Source organism: Temnothorax curvispinosus, unplaced genomic scaffold, assembly GCF_003070985.1.
Source record: "Temnothorax curvispinosus isolate PA1 unplaced genomic scaffold, ASM307098v1 QBEX01007734.1, whole genome shotgun sequence".
NCBI classification, from domain to species: domain Eukaryota; kingdom Metazoa; phylum Arthropoda; class Insecta; order Hymenoptera; family Formicidae; genus Temnothorax; species Temnothorax curvispinosus.
This window is the reverse complement of record NW_020217514.1, coordinates 2,774,159-2,789,603: the sequence shown is the minus strand read 5'-3', so window position 1 is coordinate 2,789,603 and position 15,445 is coordinate 2,774,159. Positions and strand designations below refer to the sequence as shown.

Genomic DNA, 15,445 nt, shown 5'->3' with positions numbered 1-15,445 from the left:
GCGTCACGTTAAAGCATTATCCTGTGTTTCGTTACTGGTTTCGGATGACCTACTCATTGAACACGATCTTCGCATCCTCACGACAATATTGACAGTAAAACGCAAGGCTTAAGAACCTTTAAGCAACGTGACGCTACTAAGGATGCGAGGCCGCAACGTGTCACTATGACGACACCCCTTACATACATATACTTTTGTTTAAACTAGTATATCCAATGGAATTAAGAGACTTCTTCGTCTTAAGAAAATATAAATCCTTGCGATAGGAAGGGATCTACATCCGAAAGGATTTTAACCTTAAACGTGCTGCTTTTTGTATTCGAGTAATATAAGTTTTTTTTATCTGCAATAATGCAATTATGAATGCAATAAAGAGAACACAATAAAAAAAGTATTTTTTTATATCACTGGTATATTTTTCATGATAAGAAATTTGTATGTTCGCTGTTAATTAAAAATATCGATGTGTCGGTGGATCGATGTATACGAGAAAAATAAAGAGAAAAATCGAGATCGAATGTAAAATAAGAGTAAAAATAACTCAAAGTGAGAGATACAAAATTTTATCTATGTATATTTTGCTGGTAGTTTCAATTACGCATTTCCTACTACCTATAAAACCATTTTAGATTTTATATAAATGTAAATCAGATAAAATTCTGTAAAATTTTATACAAAATTTGATGTAATCAGATAAATTAAATGTAAGCATAAATAAATAAATATTTAAAAACAAAAATTTTGTGAAATATTTTTTCTGCCGACCTAGATTCGAAATATTTTATCTTTTGCCTTAAGATATTCGCAGCCTCATTTCTATAATTATTACAAAAGAACAATAAATGAACCTTTAAGCTCACCATGATATATTCAAGAACTTCTCATGCTTATGTGTAGAACAGTATTTTAATATGCAAGAGTATATAAGGGGCTAAAGTGCACTTAAAAAATTACCACGAATAAACTCCCGTGGCGAGTTGTAAGAAACTATTATAAATCCGGCTTGCAACGTCTTTCATAACTTCTTAGAAGATTTTACTTTTGTACGCACATGTATACATTTACGCGCCCGAAAGTTTCTGCAAATTATGTTTAAATAATTTCCGGAAATTATGTTATTCCTTATAAAAAAATAACGTTTTTATATTATATTCTGTTGGCCAGCAATATTAGCACGCTATTTTATGTTGAAGGTTTATTACTTGCCATATAACGCTTTAACGGTCGTTTTTAATGCTAATATTGTCATTTATCTTATTATCGGATCCTTTCGGTCGTATAATATTATATCATCGACCAGTTTCTTTACTTTATCATTATAGCTTATGCATAATTCAACAGGATTGCAACTATTTTTACCCCGAAGTATACACTTTCTTTTCCGACAATGGAATAATATTACGCGCTACGTTACAGAAATTACTTACGAATTTATATTACTCCAGAATATATCAATTCAGAATATAATTACGACTGAAAGAATGAAAGAAGATATGAAAATTACCGAGCTTTTCTTATGCAGAACGTTTTAGAAAATGCCCTTATTGCAAGAGGAAAAGACATGCATTGCATAAAGTCCTCTATGTTGCAATTAAGAGCTCTCCAACTTTTTTTATCTACATTTTGTATTTCTTAACCAGTTGACAGATTAAAGGGCGCATAAATACTTCAACATTTCACATTTTTTATATTTATGCAAATTTAGATTTTATGCAAGGAACTCGCGAGGAACTCTTCACGTATTGCATTTTCTTTTATTCGAGCACCTTACTGTTCATGACACTCCATAACTTGAAAAACTTTCCGGGACTTCTAAAATTTTCCTGTATCCACAGATGTGAGAAGTATGCAAGTGGAAGCCGGAATGGACTTAAGGAAGAGATAAGCTTGCCTCAAAAGACTTCTCCACATAACGAAGATTTATTCCGCGGACGATTGTAACCGACTCGCGCTTTACTTCGACATCTCATACCACTCTTTCGCATTCTAGTTTCAAATTTCCATAACATAGAATACAAATCATTATATTTCTTCGATATTATATTATATTAAAAATTTGCCGCATTTAAAATAACTCTTAATCCATAAAATATTAATAAACTATTTATAAATTCTGTTAAACTTAAGTCCGAGATAATTTACGTATTAAGAATTTAAAGAAGATTTTGCGTTCTCTTATTGAGAAAGTAACATATAATTATTATAAAAAAAGAAAAGGATAAGAAAATACCACGAACCATGTAGAAACCGCGCGATTATTTTTATCTTAAAGAACAATTATTGTTTTACGAAGTTCTTTTAAATTATCTTTAAGCACGAGATAACACTTCATTTCTCAGGGGATCATTTAATAACGGTAGCTACTTATATCAACTAACGATCGCTGCAACACGCAAAAGTCCGAGATCAAACTCGGTAGATTTTAGTTTTGTGAGCTGACCGAGAGACCATTACTCCGTGTGTGTTTGAGAGTCGCGTGCAACAACCTCGCTTGCTACATGTCGAATAATCGATAAACGTCAGTATAGTTAGCGTGTGTTGTCGATATTTACGAATATCTAAATTTTGCTCGTCTATTCGGAAATGCATGAGAGAGAAAAGGTTAACGTACCAGTTATTTTTCATATTATAGTTCCGATTTACTTTTAACTCGCGTAAATGTAGCATATTTATGTATCTTTACGTATATTATATGTATTGTTGCTAATATACAATATATCTGTTTGTTAATTGTACAACGCTAACTATTATCACAGAAGTAACGAGATATGAAAATTCTGGATCATAATATATATACAGTGTTCTCCAGTTACAAAATTATACTATCAGAAACTCAGCAGACTCAGCTTTCAAGAACTGTTCTAGCAATTCATGGAGAATGAAAGTTAAACGAGAACGAAAATGAGATAATATTTTACGAAATCGTGTATTTTAGCTTTCGGCAACAGATAAAAGTCGAGACGCGCTGGCTCCAGAAAAGGGTGAATTTCTAACTGGGGCAAAAGGTGATGCGCTCGTTTTAAAAAAGGGGTGTTTCTAACCAGGACAAGAAGTAATCTTATAACCGAGAAGTGCTGTACACACGCACGCGGATAAAATATATGTCTTCTGATTGGGATGATATTACTTATAAATCGTATATACTTCCTTTTGGCCTATGAGATGTGCATTACAAAGAGAATATGTCAAGTATCATATGACTAGCTAGCAATTGAATGTTCTTATTGATCTGGAGTGTACAATATTAAGCAGCCTCGAAGAATTCTCGCATAATTTGTTGCTTTTAGCCACCAATAACGAAAAATTTTCCTACCCGCATCGATGCGTTTATTAAAATAAGCTTTGCAGTTGAAGAGGTAACAGTTTAAAATAAAATTAATGCCCAAAAATAGTAATTTATATTTTCATCGAGTAACTTCTGTTTTTCGTTCAAAGATAAGATATTATTTTCTTATTTTAACAATATACATAGATGTTCCATAACATTACCGTATAACCGTCATTTTTTGATATTTCACGATAATCGGAGAGGCATGTAGATCTTCTACGAGATACTTTGAGATTTTTAAAAAGTAAATCCTTATAGATCTCATATCAAAAAACTTGTTTTTATTATATTAAAATTTTTATTTTAATTTAATTAAAAAATTTTAGATGTGACGAATGAGACAATTTATTCAGTATATTATGATGTAGAATGTTTTAAATTGGAGAAAATCTCGTAAAAAAACTTATTTTTATTATATATTAAAATTTTTATTTTAATTTGATTAAAAATTTTAGATGTAACGAATGAGATAATTCATTCAGTATATTATAATGTCGAATGTCCTAAATTGGAGAAAATCTCATAAAAAAACTTGTACTCGATGGGCATCAATTGCAAATGAAGCAAAATTCGATATGTGACATTTACTTCTCATAAATCTAATACGGAATTATGAAATCATGATTTAATTTGTTAATAAAGATATCTGTAGCAATCGCGTCCAATAAAAAATTGAAGTTTATTAAAATTATTATATACCTATACTAAAATCAATTTCGATTAATAGTTAAACTTCTTCATGTTTAAACGAGATTACTGTGCAATATTTTCACAGCATACATTTTACCGCTTGTGACGCACCTTTGTAGAGAATAACATAAAAATTTAAAAATTATACCGATCCTTTTTATTATGCAACCTCTTAATCGCCAAATAAGTAATTGCCAGTTAACATTTTCATCATTTTATCATTTTTCGATAATATCTGGAAACCAGTTGTTTCTCGGTTTTTTAGCACCGATATATCAAATTCACGGTGTTTATCGCGTTTCACTGTTGTAATTTTGCCGCTATAATATTACGGTGTGTAACACCGTGCAATTTTTTAACAATCAAAGTTAAATTTCAGGTGCTCAAGCGAAAATCTGCGGGAGTGAAAACGTTTCGCGGTGGATTCAATGTAACTGATCGCTTTCGATTCGAAAACGGAGCAAATAATAAGGTAAACGCACCGTTACAAAAACATTTATTCATTTCTCGCGCGACACGCTTTATCGCGTTTCGCATTTGCAACGAGATGTATAAAATTTCGTGGCGACAATTCCGAGCAGAACACGGCTGTAATTGAGAGAACGCGGTTCCGTAATTCTTCGCGGTCGTAAACCGTGTAAAAGTCTTGCGTTTAACGATTACTCGGCTGGCAGGCATATCAGATGGCGGCGATTTCGCGATCACGACGAGAATATGAATTAAAAGAATTTCACGTGCATCACGCATCGCGTTTTTCGTACCTATAGGCGTGTATTGCAAACTGCCGCGCATACTTCATGCAGAAATCTGATATCTTTATATATATTCGTGTTGCACGCAAGAGCGAAACCTTAAAGAAGTTTGTTCAACGTCTCACGTCGCATCAAGTTTCGAAACTCGGCCCGAGTCTTCTCGATGCATCGAGCGCTCCAGTTTTAGAGCGTCGAGATAGGCCGATTCTTTATCTTGTCTCTTTCGGTTTCCCAATACGTCGAAATATAAAACAGCGGAAAATTCACGTAGATCGGTTACCTCAAATTATTTTACCTTGAAAATATGCTTTATCTATCGTTTGCATATTAAAGCTAAAGAATTACGTAAACACTCTGATAGCCTTTATTAAAAATTTATGCTTTGTTAATTTCTATCATTTATAAATATTTAAAAAAACTTACTATTAATTTTACAATATTTTTAAAACAAGAATTGTTTTATTTTACGACAATTTTATATTTATGGATTTATCGATGTTAGATCATAAATTTTCTTCCGTTCTTTAAGAGCAGAACGAAACTATTAAACTCAACAACCTTCGAAAAAACATAAATCGGAAAAAATGAATTTTCAAGCAGCAATATAATTCAGAGCGAAGGAAATGTTATGCCATATTTTTTTCCTATATTTTATTGGATAAAGTGAACAATATTCGGCAATTCGCGTTCAATATTAATATTAAACCTGTTGAAAAGGATCGTGAAAAAATGTGTTATCCTATAAAAATAAATTTCTCTTTGTCTTCTTTTTTTTTGAAAAGTAAAATCCGCACTTTTTTAGATTGGAACGCATAGGTTGTTAAAAGTTAAATGTACAACTGCGACTAAGTAATATTAATTAGTGAGCGGAGTGCAGCTCAGATTTGCCTCCCATAAATATTTATTTCATGATTCGCTTATTCACATTTCTCATAGTAGCTCTGGGTAATCCGTTAGCAACTAAAAAAAAAGAAGCGGCGACATGGGTACTTAAGGTGATAAAGATTACTCGTCGCTTTCAAGAAATCCTCTAGCGCTGCATTAACAGCAAGTAACGGAATTTGCCTGCTTTCCGCTGGATAAGTATTTAAATGCAAATAACATGCTGCTAAGAAGATAGAAAAAGAACAGCGGTGGAATTACAGGCAAATGCGACACGACAACACACAATGTTGAAAGAAAATTTTGATGTATGAAGAGCGCAAAGAGCAATTGAGATACATATTTAAATTTCTTTCACTATATATAAACTGTGATTAACGATCGAAATATCGGTATGCAATTAAGGATAATTTCAATTACGGTATATAAAAGTTGTCAAGTTAATCTCATCAATTTTGCCGAGAGCAGCATTGCTGAGAGCATCATTTCTATATATATATATATATATATATATATATATATATATATATATTTAGAAATCCTAATTCTATATATATATATATATATACACTTTTCGAAAAGTTCCTCATTTTCTGTCGATCGTAACTCTCTAAATTTGGCTTCGACGTTTTTGGGTCACTCGGTCCTCAATGAGGCATGGATATCGAAATTTCTCGTTTTATTGCAGTGAACAGTCAGAAGCGTCAAAATGTGCATCGAATGGCACGGCCGCGAACACCGGAAGCGGAATACCGCGGTTTCCTTCGCGTGGCTAAGAACCCGAAGACAATATAACACGAAAGTCTCGCTTGGCTAGTCACTTACGCTTCCTCTTCCTTGAATTTCATCCGAGAGACGCCGGCGGCGTCTCACCCTTTTTCCAGCCCCTTTACACCCGCGGGCTCTTCCGTTTTTCATCGTCGCGACGCCTGGGTTACACACCCTGAGAAGGTATTACGCGCATCCTGTTCATGATGGAGGAGCGTCGGTTTCCTCTCAACGACTACCGCAGTTTCGCCGCGATCTCGAGATACAGAGATTTCGAGAGGATTCGGGGAAAACTTGGCGGTCGTTTTATCTCTCTTTTCCTCAGTCCTTTACAATTATCTTAATTGCGCAAAATCCTTTCAGAATACCTCCGTTTCTTAAACTTGTAAAGCAGAGTTATCATTATACATTCGCAAATTTACTTCTGTCCGATCGAAGAATCGGACTAGAATCTACTCTATGTTTGCTTCCATTTTTATGTCGCCGAATATTTTTGCAATTTGCTTTTATTTCATAGGAAAAAAATTATAAAAATTTCTCATCTAAAGTTTTTACTTATAAATATTAATTCAATATTCCGATGATAGGATATTTATTATATATATTATTAAAACAAGTGTGAGTACAATTTACTGCAATATTTTACATCTCGCTCGCAGGATATGGCCTTTTACGAGATGAAATATAGAATGTTACACTTTACACTACATCATGCGTGATACATGCGGCCACTGGCCCGCTTTCAACGTTTAAATTTCCACCATTTCTTCTCTCATATCCTGTCGCTTAAACCTTTTAGCTATAAACCCACATATATGTCAGTTGAAAAACGTACCATAAAAGCAAATGAAAATTACATAAGTAATCTATTAAGCTTCTCTTTGCTATGATATATATCAGTTTATAAAATTATTTTTATAATTAATATAAAAATGGTAAATTAAAGCGATACATCGTAATCGCATTTTTATCTTATTTATCAATAGGCAATATCAAAAAAGATTTTTAGATATTGCAGTCAAAGAATTAATAATATTGTCTGCAAAACTTAGCTGCGTTTATCCTGATTTTTGTAGCAGGATACTGACTACGGGGGCAACAAGTATATACTTCTAATAAAAAATCCTCTTCAAAAAGTTCGCGATAGATACGGTTAGTTCGTCGTGTATTTCGTATGCATCATTATCATGCTTGTATTTGCTCATTTCGTATTTGCGAGACTAGGAAGGTAGCGAAAAGGAAGCGAAGTGGCTAGAGATGGAAGCGAACGTGGGACAGGAGTGGCAGTATTGACCCAGTTGCCGGTGGCGCTCGTTGCTGCTCGTTCACCCTCTTCGCTCTTCGGTTCTTTCCCCACGCTCGACGTTGATTAGGCGTTTGCTGTGGCAAAATGCGTGTATGCGTGCACGCGCTGGCCATTAATGACGCTAATGACCGATATGTTTACGGTTAACGATTTAGCCCCGTAAGCCAAATTTAGCCACAGTCCCGTGAGCGTAGGGTGTTAATTCTTTGATACATTCGACATGTCAGGAACGTTAATCTGAATTAATTTTTCACAGAGAACATTTCAGAGCTGCCGAATGCAGCAGGGTTTTTATTACATTAGAAAGCGAATAAAAAGAACAGTGTTGTTCCGTTATCTTGTTACTCTTTTATCAAATATTTTTGCTGACGGTTTCAGTAATCGATTTTCTACGAAGCTATTAGGTACATATAATGAATTGAAGAGTTTATATTAATTAAGTTCCGTAGATATTTTAGTTTCTCGGTGGAACGTTGTTCTTCAAATATTTTTAAGTAGACTGTAATAGAGAAGAAAATTTCAATTTAAGACTCCAAAGTATACAAGTAAGAATTTGTGTCTTCAACAGGGTTACTTGACACAATGTCTTTTTGACAGAGTCTCGCCATGTACTAAATTATGTTTGCAATACTAACTATAATTTCTGTTTGTAATAATGTAGAATGGTAAGGTTTATGCCATCCTAAGATAAACATTTATAAATATAAAAATTAATATAAAAAAGGACGCGTTAAAAGATTTAAATAACAAATAATACGAAGTATAACACTATACTATGCGCATCTAAAAGACGAAATGTTAGCAATAATGTGCGATATTTCAAAGATTTAAAATACATGGATTATTGTATTCAACGTGTAAAGCGGATGAAGATAGATTTTACGGATTTAACTTCGTCGGCTATGAGCGTTTGACCCAACGCCAACGCATCCATTAACATGAAAATTTTGCATCGATCGATTCGTTAAAATATCCGCACACCTACATACAAACATTCTCTCATTCTCATTTCCTCTCTCTCTCTCTCTCTCTCTCTCTCCCCCCCTCTCCCCTCCACCCTCTCTTTCTGCAACGATACATAGATTATTATTATTACGTACAATTCAATAAATATTAGCTGACAATCATATATATTATTTTATGTAATTTATATTATAGTCACTAAACAATGCTTTCTTTTTCCAAGTGTATAAATTATTTGATACGTCTGCATCGTATATAATAAATTGTATTAAGCTATTTTAAAATGTAATTTCTATTTTACAAAATTTAATGAATAAGCGCTTAACTCATGCTTATAAATCGATATTCATGTAAATTTTGATAATGTTCTTTTGGCAAAAAGAAAGTATAAAATTCTGTAAATATAACATGATGTAAAAACATTTATATAAAAAGAATGTGGTTTAAATGTGGTTATGTTATACATTATTTATTAGAATAATAAATTTAATTCTGTCAACCTTCTATCTCTGTTGATTTATTGATTAGTGTGTCAATTGAATCTCACTATTAAGTTCAAATAAGTTTAGACTAGCTGAATAACGAATATTTGTCATTTCAGTCATTTGCAATTCAGTTATGGTTTCTATATAATTGCCTTACGAAGGCAAGAAGTTAGATATCTTCGTTGAGAATTTCACGCTTGCCAATATTATAGAAGTGAAATATATCGCTGACGGGTCACTTGTGCCATTTGTCGCACGATACAATATATTATATATAACTAGATTTCTATTCTTTACTCTCCGTTCAATACGCGCGACATTCAATGTATCATTGAACGTTAGCACGTATAAATGTGCATAGTGTATAGATACGTATATTCCAAACTGTATACATATATGCATTTTACAAGAGAGTGGAAGATATAACACACGTACTGAAAAAAGGTTTTAGTTATAATAACCAAGGTTTGGTGAAATAATTTCAACTAAAAGGTTTAGTGATTATATGACGAAATAATTTGGTTAATGTTAACAAACTTGGTTAATGTTAACAAATTTGGTTAACATTAACCAAATATTTTGTCATAATCCTTTAGTTGAAACTATTTCACCAAGCCTTGGTTATTATAACCAAAACCTTATTTCAGTGCGTATCTGAATAAGAGTAACGACAATCTTTCTCGAATTAAATTCACAGAATATTCGGTCGATATTAATATACTTTTTCTCGTACAAAGAAAGCCTTCTCTTTGTAAGCTAACATCAAGGTTCTTCAGAACAGAGCGGAGCGAAACAAATGAATGATTCAACGATTTCATCGATTTCAATCCGGGAATTATAGCCGGAATTACAACTAAGCTGAGTGACATTATAAGTACCTAAGCTGAGGATATTTTTTAAGTTAGTATTACTGTCATATTAAAAGTGTATAAATCTATTCAACACATTTGTTAAAATCAGTGTTTTAATAAACATTCTAATAGTGTGACACATTAATTTGCGAAAGTTTAGCTGAAAATTAATAAAATTTCGAGAATATCTATGATTATAAGCTCACAAAAAATACGAATTTGTGATTTGTTACAATTTATTCAGTATTTTTTTGTGAGCTTATAATTATACATATTAGATTTTTTCTGGTAATCATTAGAAGTAGTTATTACCTGAGAAGTATTCGCGCGTACTTAAGATTTAGTTAATATCACACAAAAAACTTGCGAGTCACGACATTTTCATAATGCGAGCAATTTAGCAAGCGCGACATAAATTTCACGCGAAATTCCCGTTAATATTAAGCATTAAAGAAAATAAGGCAAAGACATTTCGTACATGCGAATATTCTCTCACGCCATTTCGTAAAGTGTCGCTTCGACGAAGAGATTATGTGGGCGCAATGGTTTTGCAATTAAGGACTTCTCCTTCCACGAAATTCCGATTTTGGCGTTTTATAGCCATGAAACTGGAGGATTACATGAAGATATTATAGTTGGAGGATTAACGGCATAACATATTCAGCTCACCGCAATGTTGAAGCAAAGAGCAAACTCAGATGGTAGAACGTCTCTGAATACCAACTGAGTAAACAATATACCTGAGTAAACAATAACCCTTTAAATCGTTTTATTCAAATGCTCCTATATCTTCGACAAAATGCTAATTTCTAATTGAGAAAATATAGCCTTGAAAAATTAGTAAGCGGAATGCTTTACTTGAAGTTATTCGGAATTGGTCGGAGGAGTGTTATGTTCGTACTACTTGTTTCGAGTAAAGAAATTATTTCAATGCCCTTTCAATTTTTTTCTTTGAATCAAATAAAGCTTATAAAAAGATTCCGAGTGAAGCTAAGCTCGCGATTGCATTTAGATATTTTATTATATATTTTTTTACGATATATAATATACATATATAATATATAGTGAGAAAAAAGTATACATTTTAAAAATATACAACTCTCAAAATTATCCTCAATATTAAAATATTAATAAACAAGTTTTTATATCTTATCTATTTATCATAGCAAGAAATTTCAGAAGTTTATCCAACTTCTTTCGCTACTTCTTGATCGTCTCCTACTTGCTTTATTTTCCTCGAAGAGAGTTTACACCTTTCCAAACTCACTACAAGCTTGAATATATGCTGGACGAATGCCAGGAGAATCGTCAGGTGGCCAGTCATCGACTTCATTGTCGCCGGAAGACGCTCGAAGCGCGACAAGGACGCGGAGGGGCTGCTGGAACAGGGGGGTTGCTGGAACAGAAGCTCCGGGTGTCCCGGTCGGTTGACGGTGGGCCCGGGTTCGCGTTCGCTAGCGCGCGTTTACCAGCAAGGCGCGCAGGTGCGCTGCGATGCTGGCGTCGGCGTCGTCGGTGTTTCCTCCTCCCCCTCTGTTGGATGATAGCTTGAGGTACGCGCGACGCCACAGAGCGCGGCAGAAGCCCAGAGGATCGCGAGGTCCCATCGTAGAGAGTCGGTTCTCCGCCGGGTCCGCTATTCGTCCGCTCGACTGACTTTTGACATGAGCCTCGGTTCCCGCGCGTTCGTCAGCTAGGAAGGGGAATCCTCTCCGGAAACCAGGTCAGTCAGAGACGTATCACGACGTGTCACCAACAACGTCACACACGTGAGATTCGTGATTCGTTATTGTCGTGGGATCAGTGTCTCAGTCTCGTGCAACCGGTCGACTTTATAATTCGCGAGTTATAATTTATGTACGGATCATATTCGAGTGAGACCGATTGTTCGCGACCGGTTGATCTAATATCAAAAAATCGGGCGAATCCAGAAGTCCCGAAGGAGTTGGAGGACTACCAGTGAACAAGTGAGCACCTTCGTTTTTTTTTCCACATTCCTCGGGAATGTCGCGAGGAAAAGTGAAGTGAAAAGACGCGGATGGTGGATTCGGTGACGCTTCTCGAATTCGCCGGAAGTTTGGATTCCTCGTACAACTTCTCGCTCGAGGAATCTTCTCCGTGGAAGATTCGCCTTTAGCGAACGCTCGCCGTTCGAAGGTGCCCGCTTGTTCACGGGAGAGACGACGCGCGTAAGTTGGACACCTGTTAAACTAGCGTACAAACTAGAACTTCGATTGGAACGCGTCAATTGTGGGGGGTGACGACGTAGAAGTTCCACATTGTAGAAGACTGAAGTACCGTGATCTTGCATAAACCCGATTAACGCAAAATTGTTAGTTAGGTAGGTGTTAAATTAATAATTGTCTCTTCCTCCTGTGTAATCTTCATCCAAATGCGATCTTTTTAAAATTGGACAATCGCATTAGTCGAATAGCACGGCTCGACATACGATAGGTATCGAGAGATCAACGATCAATCTTTTGTTCCCTGATGTATTGATCAAGTCGCGACGCATAAAACTACACTTGTGCGTAGTAGTAAAACTAGACTTATTTCCCTTGCGACATCAAAGTCACCTCCGTCGTAGCGAAGTTTAAATGTGTAGTTATAATTACTAAAATCGTATTCCATGGCGCAAAATGGTGTCCGTGCGTTATAGTTTCATGGGTTTAACAACGACAATTTGAAACAACAACGAGGGAAGTTTGACTGCGGTTTGCAATGAGTTTTGTGCTACAGTCATCATGCAAATATAAATTAGTTATCACCTTCGTGATTGAGTGGTATAAATAAAAACTTCTTAGAAAGTAAAATGAAACTCGATGCATTTCATAAAGTTCGTAAAGAATAATTAAAAATATCAAGCGTTAATGCAACGAAATTTGTAATAAATTATAAAGCTCATAAATTGACAAATTAAACTTTTGTAAAATTAACACATAAGCAGACGTTTATAATAGAGACACTAACAAATGCAATATTTCCGTGTACAAATACGTCTCAGAAAATTGCTTGTCGTGTAAAAGTTAAATAAAAAAACTGATAAAAAGTTAAATGAAAAAGTTGAATAAAAATGTGTAGTATAAAACATACAATGTAAAATATAAAAGTAAAAGTTCAAAGTTACTTAACGATTAATTACGATCTTTTGTAGAAAAATCGGATACAAGTACAGGAACTAATCGTATCTCTATTCCAATAAAAAGTCTACATTCTCAAGTGAACTTCTTATAAATACTTTATTCTTAATGTACGATAACGATGGTCTTCAGAGACCTATTGTTTCCGGTGCATGCAGATTTCCTTCCTTCTCGATGTCGCGTCTCCTGTGAATTTTGCTCATTTCTCTTCAAAAAATTCTCATAAAAAATATTTTTTTAAGATTTTGCGGTTGCTATTTGTTTATTACGTATTAGCTGGAAATACGCGTGTTTGATTCGATGTATATGTTTCGGCAGGAAAGCTCGCATTTGCAATGCAGCAAGATATATTTCTCTTTGTTGTGCAATAGCCTGAGTGCGCTTTGAGGATGCTCGGGTAGTCAATACGCGGTATCCCGAAGTCAAAACGTTTGTCCATCAATTACCGTGACAGGAGCTTCCTTTTAGGTCTTTCGACCTTACCACGGGCGATTGCACGGGAATAAGCGCAATATCGATCGCGACGCAAGATTCATGCGAGCGTGCGATGCGCGATGCAGCGCGGCGTCGAGGAAACAATTTCTATCGCATTAACGTGTAACAAGTGGCTTCGTTTTGTCCGGGTCGTAGGACTTCCGTCCGGGCCCATTGTCCAGAATTCTCGCCGTTTCGGCGGCAGACATGCGCCGATGATGACGGCGAGGCGTTAACCCGTCGTCCATTATTCAGAGACCGAGACTCATTTGGCGACAATGAAAATGGTTTTGTGCTGAACATTAACGTTTCTCGCATATCGGATGAAGGAGCTTCATCAAGCTCATCCGACGGAACGTAGATACGTGTACGAAGTTAGACAATGACGTTCCGGGGTTGATTTCGTATTGTAAAAGTTATTAACTTGTGGCGCACGTCTAATGCGAGACGTGAATTCGAAGGCAGATTGAGTTAAAGTTTTGCTCTCTTCTTTATCTTTCTCCGTAAATAAGTCGAAGATATAACAGAAAAAGATGTACAACAAGAAAAAATGGAATTCCTTGAGTTGCAAACTCTACGACTTGTCAAGCATATTTTATTGATATATATATATATATATTTGAACTTTCGTAGGAGAAATTTAATCAAAAGTAAAAGAAGAATTTTCGTATCCTAAAAATTACTTTTTTACGAATGGCAGTCGGATAATATTTGTTCTCAGTATACAGTCAACGTAGCTAAAGTCCGATGCGTTTCACATGACGAAACGGTACACATTCACGAATGTGAAATTACGGGGTCGTAAATTTGGCAACGCTCCCCGCGGGCGTCTTATTTGCTCGCGCGCACATATACGTGCGCGCGATACCTGGACGGTCGACGTCCGAAATTTCGAGCGATACGCCGCAGCATGAGAGCAGGGTGTGTCCAATTCGAGTGCGCGTGTTGGCGCAAGGGTTGTTTACGTAATCCCGAGGGAATGATAGAACATGGCTCTGCTGTTACCTGTCTCTCCCCTCCCCTCCTTTTATCAGAGTAATTTCCTCCGCGCGCCTTCGTGCGCATTTCCTTAATAGTACGCGTTTGTTCCATTACCATACGCTGCGCCCCGGAATCCTTCCGTCAATTAATTCAAGAGGTTGTTCGCGAATCGCGGTAAAATCGCATCGCGTATTATACCGAGGGCAAAGGTTAATGCGCTTTTCGACGTGAATACAGTGCCTGCGGAATACTATTAATTCGCATACAAAAGCGCTTATAGAAAATCAATACATATATATGTATATAAGAAAAATAATCCACCCGTTGACTGATTATTTAAATATCCAACAATTCCTCCGATCGAATATGGATATTGATTTAGAAAGAAATGCATAAAATATGAGATATTATATCACTTGAAATATATATTACTCTCTGTCTCCTTTAGAAACATTTAATTTAATTTAAAAATTTTCATTTTGAGTGACAATGAGGTCGCGAGGACGTGAAAGAAGTGCAAATCTTGTGGCTAATTGTAAGCGCTATTGCAGAATACGCGGATGACAATGATAAAATAAAATGTTGAAAAGTTAAAGACATGACGCGAGTCAGCAATTTTAATTTACATCGTTCACTCAAATTTTCACTTTTCGAAAACCACGTTCAACGTCACACTTTATTATTTCTATTTAAATGTTCCGTGCTCTTGATTCTCCTTTGGTATCTCGTACTCTTTACCAACTTTTATTCAAATATCGAACATTCGTGTCTCCAGCAATCTTGGCATGTTCAGGGACAAGTCCGAGATATAAGTCCGCTACCGTC

General features: G+C 35.3%; 1 protein-coding gene across 4 annotated transcripts in view; it reads left to right on the top strand.

Moving 5' to 3' along the window:
- The first annotated feature begins 11,583 nt into the window (after window positions 1-11,583).
- Window positions 11,584-15,445, top strand: part of LOC112457364 (chondroadherin-like protein) — a 96,884-nt gene continuing 93,022 nt past the window's right edge. For 2 of the 4 annotated variants that reach the window (XM_025020364.1, XM_025020368.1), the window contains exon 1: window positions 11,584-11,748. The gene's annotated coding sequence lies outside the window, so the exon portion shown is untranslated. Of the gene's footprint in view, window positions 12,215-12,255; window positions 12,367-15,445 lie in introns of those variants that run through there. The other 2 variants (XM_025020365.1, XM_025020369.1) reach the window with 2 other exon arrangements.